The following is an 8,860-nucleotide window of genomic DNA, read 5'->3' on the forward strand; positions in this document are numbered from 1 at the left end:
ATATTTTGAGTCTTTCTTCCCTCTTGCTCTAGAATTTTTTATTTTTTTACCAGCTGTAATTACTGTCCTTTTTTATTTGCTGGGAAAAAAGTGGCTAACCAACCTAACTATGTAACCATGGCAACATGCTGAAAGATGAATGGCATGAAACGACAAATTTCTGCTTCATAACTTCTCATTTCAAACTGTCCATAAATTTTGTTTAGACCCTTCAACGCACTGTGTTGAGAATCTTGGATTATTTCTTACTTACACAACTTCACACCATTTATGAATAACTGTATTACATTAGACAAGCTTAGTTTGTGGCAGAGCATGCATATTAGATTAATAATTTCCCCCAGTGGACTGGGCATTAGTATGTGCAGGCATGTGCTCAAGATATAGCTTGCTTCAGCAAATGCCTCATAGTCGCAAATGAAATTAAACTGACTGGTAGGGATTACAGAATAGCACGAGTTAGTTAAACAATTTTTGTTACTAATGAGAATAAAACATGTGTCATGTTTTGATTAACTTGTCATTTGCATTCAGTGACAGCGATCATAAAAACTGAAAGGCTTCATTACAGGGCTAAAACAAAGGTGTGTTGTGTATTTTGGCAGCTCATCATTAAAAGTGAGTAAAATCAGCGCCCACGCTCCATTTGACTGCAACCAATTCTTTCAATTATATTATAGGTATAAAACTCCTGGTCTATTTCCTAAAGCTGCAAGTCATTATTTGGTTGTTCATGTTTTATGGCCTATAATATTTTCTGTACTTGTCTACAAAGGTAATGTAAACTGGCTCCCACTCTATCCCCCATAAAACATTGACAACAAAAAACTTGGAAGTGAACTGCAGCTGACACCACCTTTTTTTTTTAAGGTTACATTCATAAAATAAAAGTACTCTTCACAAATCACAGCTCAGGACATAATCCAACCTAACATTGACTGAGCTTCAGGCCTTCATTTCACTCAAGGTGACCACAGCTGCAGCACATTTTGTTTGAAACAGAACCAGTTACTTCTAAATTGAAGTACTGTGAAGTCTTTGGCAACTTTTTAGGCACTAATGACAGAACCAGTGCTCTTATGTGTACCTTCTCTATTTCACACAACAGGCTCTATTGCCGTTGTGGCTGCGTCCAGTACATCGACCCCTGTGCACACACAGTAAGTGATTCAACACCATTGACCCTCAAGGTTACATGTGCATATTGGTGGGGAAAATGCTTTATATTGGGATTCAATGATTTGTTTACACAGATAATGGGGGTTATCAACAACAACAAAGAAAACAAAGCAGCCCATACGCTAAATTGGCTGCAATTAATAATTTTTTGTTCTGTCGATACGAGCTATCGCAACCTGCAGGAAGCTACTAACAACCACAATGCTGTCATGCTGCCAAGCTCACCTCCAGAACTCACCTAGAAACTGAAACACACAAACACAAAAACTGGCATTTGTGAGGGATCAACTTCATGAAGCCAGCTCCACTGAGAAAAATGTCTAAAAAAAAAAAGACATTTACACACAAAACCTAAAACTATATATAGACTAAAAAAAATACAAACAAAAAAATAAAGCAGGGTGATGCTGTGATCAGTTGAAAATTACAAAATGACAGAGCAGTGTTTACTGGCAGGTAGAGTAGGTGTGTGCTGGGTAGCCAGTAATGGGCATCTGTCGGCACCGCTGAGCCATATCAGGGTTAAACAAAACCACTACTGAGCTCTCAGCCAAGCTATGCCAACTACCAGAGAAAATAGCCAATTCTGTCTGTCTGTCTTCTTCTCTCTCCAGCTCACACACACACACACACACACACACACACACACACACACACACACACACACACACACACACACACACACACACACACACACACACACACACATGCAGTAGCAAAATTGTAATTTTTTTCAAAGAAGGGTTGGATAAACCAGTCTTGAATCTATTCACTGCTGTCCAACAACATGAAAAGAACAGAGCTGGTTAGAAAAATTGGTCTTACCCCGATTGCTTCTTGCTTGTCTTGACTGTCCAACAGCAGTATACCTCTCATTAAATGAGCACAAAGACACTTTTCAATTACAGTTGGACATAGACCAAGTTCTCCTTTAATAAAATATCTATAACATCAATAAGATGAACCACTTCGAATCTTCCTTTTTCAAACTGTGTGCACATAGACTACAGTGCTACAGAGCAGGATGTTGCATTCTGAAGGCTTCCAATTAATGGATGACACAGGAACCAAAAATTGCAAACAGAGAAGGAGCAAGACTATTTTTAATGACCCATGTATGACTGCAAGAGCTTTCCACCACTTGTCTTGAGAACTCAGCTTGAATGCAATCTATTCTGTGCTAAATATTATAATATGCTTTGAAGTAGAATGTGACATATTACAGTACATGATAGTTCTAATAGAAGCATGCTTGTCTAATTTTTGACATAATTATTATTATTTAGTTGTACTTAAAATACATTAGAATAGCTTTGAAAAATGGAATCAATATTAAAGTGATTGGTTAATCAAGTGCAAATGTAGATTGCATCAGAGAGCTGCCTTTATTCCATGGCTGCTGAGCAGCTCAACTTGTTCTATTAAGTTCAAGTTCTATTTGCCAGTTGTACAGTTTTTACTGGACCAGTAGACATGAACAGACATGTTTCATCATTACTATATGATGTTCATCATGACATCATGACAAACTGGCAGAAACGTAAACAAGAACAAGCATTTACATCATCATGAATAGATTAATCATTCCAAGAATTTGCAATATTTACTACTAACCCAAATTATTTTGAGTACTATATTAAGCAGCCCACAAATTGTCAGATTTAACTCCAGAAAAAAACACCAACTATGGAAATCAGTGTGGAAATTAATGAGGGCTGTAAACATCCTATTTTTCCAGCTTGCCAGTTGTCTGCCTTGCCAAAACATTAGTAGAACCTGCTGACAGGTATCAGCTTTGGCAACTTACAATTTTTGGTACTGTCAGCTCATGTCAAGCAGTAGTTGCTTGTACCATGAACATTCTCCAGATAAATCCACTTTTTTTGGAAATCTAAACAGTATGAGGCAGGATGCATCATTTTCAATCCAAGGTAACAGATTCTCTGTCTTCCCTACTTTGATTGGTTTGTCTGGAATGAGCAGTGCTTACAGGAACTGCAAAACATTTGCACATTTGTTGCTGTACAATGCTGGAAACAGATCAACGAATGCTGTATCATCCAACAGTATCACACCATGTAATACACATCGGGTCCTCTGCAGGATACTGTGTCAGGGTCATGTTTTGCCCTGATCTGTGTGAAAAGTAGCAGCCCTTAGGTTTAGGTACCATAAAACATGTGGTTAGGTTTAGGAAAAACAACTTGGTAAGAGGGTTAGGAAAATATCATGGTTTGGGGTTAATATTAGTAATTTTTTGAGCCATCCAGCAACCCCTTAACCTGTCTCCCTGCGTGTGATAATAAGCGTGTATATTTTTAAGGATGAGGGGAAATGTGACACTGACTCTGTATCCTCTAGTGCACTGGTGTATTGCACACTTTTTTGTGTCATTATTGATTTTAATCCAATTAAAAAAAATCAACATATAGATCTATTTTCTAGTCATACCAATGCCAGGACTTGTATTTTATTACAATAGCACAAATACTTTCTGTGAAGTTATGATGTGTCAAAAAAATAAATAGAGCATTTTTCAAAGGAGACTGTTCACCTTTTCAACATTAGATGACAGAACTCCATAAGAAATTTAAAAAATCTGTTTTAGAATTTATCAAGAGGTATCAGAATCAGACTTGATAACCCTTTAGTGCTCTTGTCATTGCAATGCATGATGAGGAGTTTTTCTTTCATAAAGAGAAAATGATAAATTCAGTCATAAAGTCATAAATTCAAGAAAAAAAAGATTACATTGCAACAGAGCGAAGGCGTAGGCCTTAGAAGAATTGAGGGTCCTGTGCATAGTCACTGTATTATTTATGCTGTATGTTTTCATCTTCCTAGGGAGAAAACAATATTAGACCACAGGGTTGGGTGGTATTATTGCTGACTTAATATGGCCTAGTCCATTTTTCATCATTTGCTTTTGGGAGCAGAGCCACTGCAACCTGCAGAGCTCTCTGGCTGTCTTCACAAACATCCGAAAGGCAATGCATTTTCATCATGAGCCTTGTGGTCCGAGCCAATTCAAAGATCACCAGCCTCGTGTCTACATTTCCTCGACACATTCATCAGTCTTCGCTGCTCTAAATCCTTGTCTCAGGGCACGATTGCATTTAAAGATGAAACACACAGAATGGCAGTGTTTTAGAGGTCCTGCTGTGTGTTCTGTCCATTTACCTGCTTCCCTGCAGCCTAAACACTACACCTCTGTCATGGAAAACCAGACTTTTACCCAGATTCAGTCCCTTAAATCCTTAAATACAGGAAGCAGCCGGTCTGTCTCCCACCATGCTCGTGAATTATCATCTGTCACAGATTTGACCTGCATTTTCAGAGCAACAGTGAAATCCAATTTGAAAACGGCATACTTCAACAAATTAATCAACACTCTTCTTTATGACTTCACTGACTTTGATTTATATGCCTCAGGCAGATTTTACTTTTAATGACAGTCCTGTGCTCATTTTCAGTTTCCAGTTCGCTTTCGGGTAATTTTATTTCTTCTAGGGTGCGATTTCATTGGATTACCATCAGTTTTAACACATGCTGGCAATAAAATGGCAGGGGATAAAATTATGACATGATGATTTTTGTTTTTAATTACGTCAATTGGGAATTTCAATGAGAAAAACTATTTCAGTACAATCTGATTTGTGTCTTTTTGGAAAAGTTATTTTGTAATTGTTATGATGCAATTCTTTGTTATGTAATGAGTCCAGATTTGAAATGAAGTTTTTATTTGTTGATATCAGAAATTGAACTTTATTTGAACAGCATTCAAACTGATTGACTTTTTCTTAGATTCTTTGTAACACATTTTTACAAATAAAAATGAGTGATCTAAGGTAGCTAAACTGTTGCCTGCCAGCTTCACCTGTCAATGTTAAATCTCTTTTTAAAACATTTATATGAAAAAAAGGCCCATATTCCTTACAAGATATAATATTTAAATAAAAGGCTATAAAGGTTTTGATCTATTTAAAGCATTGCAGAAATAATTTACCCAATCATCCACAGTTGTGTTTGCATATTCTTGCTTTCATTCTCTGAGCAAAACAATACAGTTTCCAAGAGTCAGAATGGACATGGTCACATTGACCTGGTAACCCTGGTAGACTAGCTGAATACAATTCTGTAAAGAATTAAACAGAGAAGAGAGTGACCTAATTGTGTCTTCAGATATCTAAGAATTGGCCTTCAAGGTGATAGTTTATTAGACTGGAGGCTGAGTCGCTCTGCTCAAGATCTCAGTGTGCTTTTGAATTACTCACTATAAAATCTGGCACTGTTTGCAAACAAAGTTTTCAGTGCTATTGAGTAATGTAAAAAAAATAAAAATAAAACACCCATCAGATGGCATGGATTTAAATCAGAGCAGCATTAATCAATATTCAAATTATTAATCACCATTAACCAAAGACAAAAGCTTGTTCAAAGGTTAAATTGTAGGATTTACTGTATTTAAATGATGAAGTAAATTTAGACTTATTAGAGAATACAAGCAGACGCAATGTATGAGAAGGTCTGTGATTTTGTAATTTGTTTCTATCTAAGGTTAGATGGTTTTGTGGAATACACAAGGTCTAAGAGGTCGAGCATTTGTCCCACTTGCCATCAGTGAGAACAGGAGGTGGGGATTTGAAGGATGCTAATAACCCTGATTAGTGACTCCACTTTGACAAGTTTGTCTGTTTCAACGTACAATAAGTCTCATGGCAAGTAGATGCTGCTACACATTCACAGAGTTCAGACACTTTTAAACTGACTTTAATAGCTCATGTTTTTGTTTAATTTCACTAAATTGGTCATTTAATTGAAAAAATGTGCAACTAAGGCTTTTTCTAATGTCACTGGCATATGGACTTTGCCAAATAATGGAAAAACACCTACATTCTCGAACGCTCATTTTCAGGGATGACTAGAAATATTAGGTTGCTGAATATGATTCTGGCAGTTATAGTTCTGACAATCTGGGATATGTTGAGTTTTGAAAGAAACATATCAGACAATATTTGCAAAATAATGCTAAGTATGACAAGAACAGTCTCAAACAAAATGAAATAATGTCAAGTCCAGAGAATCTGCATTGTCACAATAACAAATTGAAATGAACCGACAGAGATTTGATTAACAAACAGTCAGTAGGAGACTGAAAATACATGTTAATCCTAATACTAGCACATACATAGTGATTACAATGGTCATGTAGTCCCCATGAAACTCATACATATGTATATATATATGAGGGTGTTCATATCAATACAAAAACAGTAAAAAACCTACATAAAAACAGATGAATTTTATTTTAAATAGTGTATTTTGAAACAATCAGTATTGGATAATCTAGCTTTAAAATGTTAGCTCTTTGTTGAAAAGTTGGAAAAAATATGTATCATGCTGCTAACAACTAATGATTTTCAATGATAATCTATTAATATTATATATTCTAATTGCAGTTTTAATGAAGCAATATTGAAAGTCCACTTCCACAACCCAGTGTGCAAGTGGATTTCCAATTTTTCTTAAATCTCTTAAGATGTTATCTTAAGTCAGTGGCTTTGGTGTTATGTATTCGGGTACTGCTTTTCTACAAGGTCTTGTTGTGAATGGTTACATTTTTTTTCATGTTGAAAGAAGCTTACGCTTTAGTGTTGATGAGCGTTGGGAAGAAAAATCCAGACTGGATCAATACAAATAGCTTTAATTTGCTGCTGTATATACTATGAGATGCTGTATATACTGAGATGCATTTCAGTCACGCATCGCATCTGTAAAGGTCACTTCGTGCATTCAAATACTGCGTAAAAGCAATGGTTGGTGATAGTGATCATGATTTAACTAGGGACGACGAAACTCCATTCATAGTTTCACCATAAAACCAATGTCCTGAGAATATGAGCAACAAAGCAGCCATTCCAACGATACAGAAAACATCTTGTGTTATTGTCACTCCACAGTATTTCAAAACTAATAATGTCAACACTAACTGATGTGTTTTGACTGATCCAAATAAATAGATTCTTTTCAAAATAATGAGTGAATAATTAGTCATAATTAAGTATGCTAACAAGAGCTGATTTATTAACTGATTTCTCCATACCGGCTTCGTCAGTGTTCACTGCATGCCAGGCCTTATTTTAATGATGCTGTCTGTCCCAATCAGCGTCAAGCCATTTCTGGAGAGAAAAAAGTCAATTATGAACCTTTCAAAGTGCCATGCTCTGTTGACGCTATTTTTATCAAACACACAATTCTGCATTCAGCGTTATAATAAAGCAGTTATTCAGAGGGGACAGTCTTTACAGTGATTAAGTCCATGGTCGATGCAGTTACTTCACCTAAGTGCTCTTCATTACAGTTAAGAATATAATGAGCTTGTACACTTGTTAAAGTGTCTGTCTGTGGCTCTGTAAGTCTAAGCATACACATTGACACATACAGACACACTACATTGTATTTAAGGAGAACAAATAGTAACAAAAACATCTGTTAAGCAAAGAGTAGCAACAATGAACGCGATATCCATGGTCATTAAACTCAAGTTCAAGTCCGAGTAATTCCAACTATGAAATAATTAAAGTTGAGTAGAGGCGGGCTACATAGAGAAGTAGAATTTAGTGCAATCATGTCAGGTATGTCAAGATGAGGAAACAATAAACTCAGACTGCATGATTTGTTCAGACAAGAAGTTAAAAAAAAAATCAAGTCAAATTTGTTTATAGTGTGAATTTGAAACTGGGACAGACCCCAAAAGACATGAACAAGTATGTTACCTAATGTGCATGAAGAATGATCATATATCAGATAGACTATATGGAATATATGATGGTTCATGCATGTACATATTTGACTATGGAAGATTTGGCATAATATCTACCATCTATTTTCTGTTAAATGTGTTCTCACATTTCATTCTGAACATGTTTAGTTCTGCCACGACACCAATGGAGCAATTTTGGTGTTACTAGCTATGCTGAACACTAAAAAAAAATCACAATGAAAATGATGACAGTGAAAACTTTGTAGTGGTGTTTGTTCATGAGCAATAACACTCACCATAGTCGTAGGTGTGACCGGACGGATTTCTTTTTTTGTGGTCTCTTTTGTTCTATATCTGTAAATAACTGAGACCACCAAGTGTTTGAAGTCAGATCCATGCAAAAATGTTAATAAGCAGCAAGACATACAGTTGTACTTCCGGATGTATTCTCCCTCAGTAGCTAATTAAAATATGTCTTTTTGATCCTGTAATAGCCCTGCTACCAGGGTAAACAAAGAAAGTGACAATGACACAATAATGGATTTTAGCATTTCAAGAGATGATAAAACTTTTATACAGGTCTATTTTTAACTCTTTTGTATAGCAACATCTTTAGGTATATTTATCCAAACTCTTCTCAGTATAATTATAACATCTTATCCCACATTCTGCAACTCCAGTTATTGTTTGGTATGAATCTTCATGAGTTTCTCCTCAATGATAACACTGTCTCCTTTGTCTGAGTTGGCAAAGTTGGCAATATGAAATAAAATGGACTAACTTTGGAAAATAAAACAAATTAAATACTGAAATGTAATTAAAAAAAAAAAAAAAAAGACCAGCAATAAACGCTGTGGTTGTATAAAGAAGCAGGGTGAGAGGACATGTCATAATATTGAGCTGGCTTTTTTTTCAGCT

General features: G+C 35.8%; 1 protein-coding gene across 1 annotated transcript in view; it reads left to right on the top strand.

Moving 5' to 3' along the window:
- LOC138616434 (sodium- and chloride-dependent GABA transporter 2-like) overlaps positions 1-8,860 on the top strand; it is a 318,896-nt gene that overhangs the window by 298,887 nt on the left and 11,149 nt on the right. The gene's annotated exons all lie outside the window — the stretch shown is intronic.

The sequence above is a fragment of the Brachyistius frenatus genome, unplaced genomic scaffold (assembly GCF_029030835.1).
Source record: "Brachyistius frenatus isolate BFR_SWC_R1_liver_20210118 unplaced genomic scaffold, ASM2903083v1 Contig_10, whole genome shotgun sequence".
NCBI classification, from domain to species: domain Eukaryota; kingdom Metazoa; phylum Chordata; class Actinopteri; family Embiotocidae; genus Brachyistius; species Brachyistius frenatus.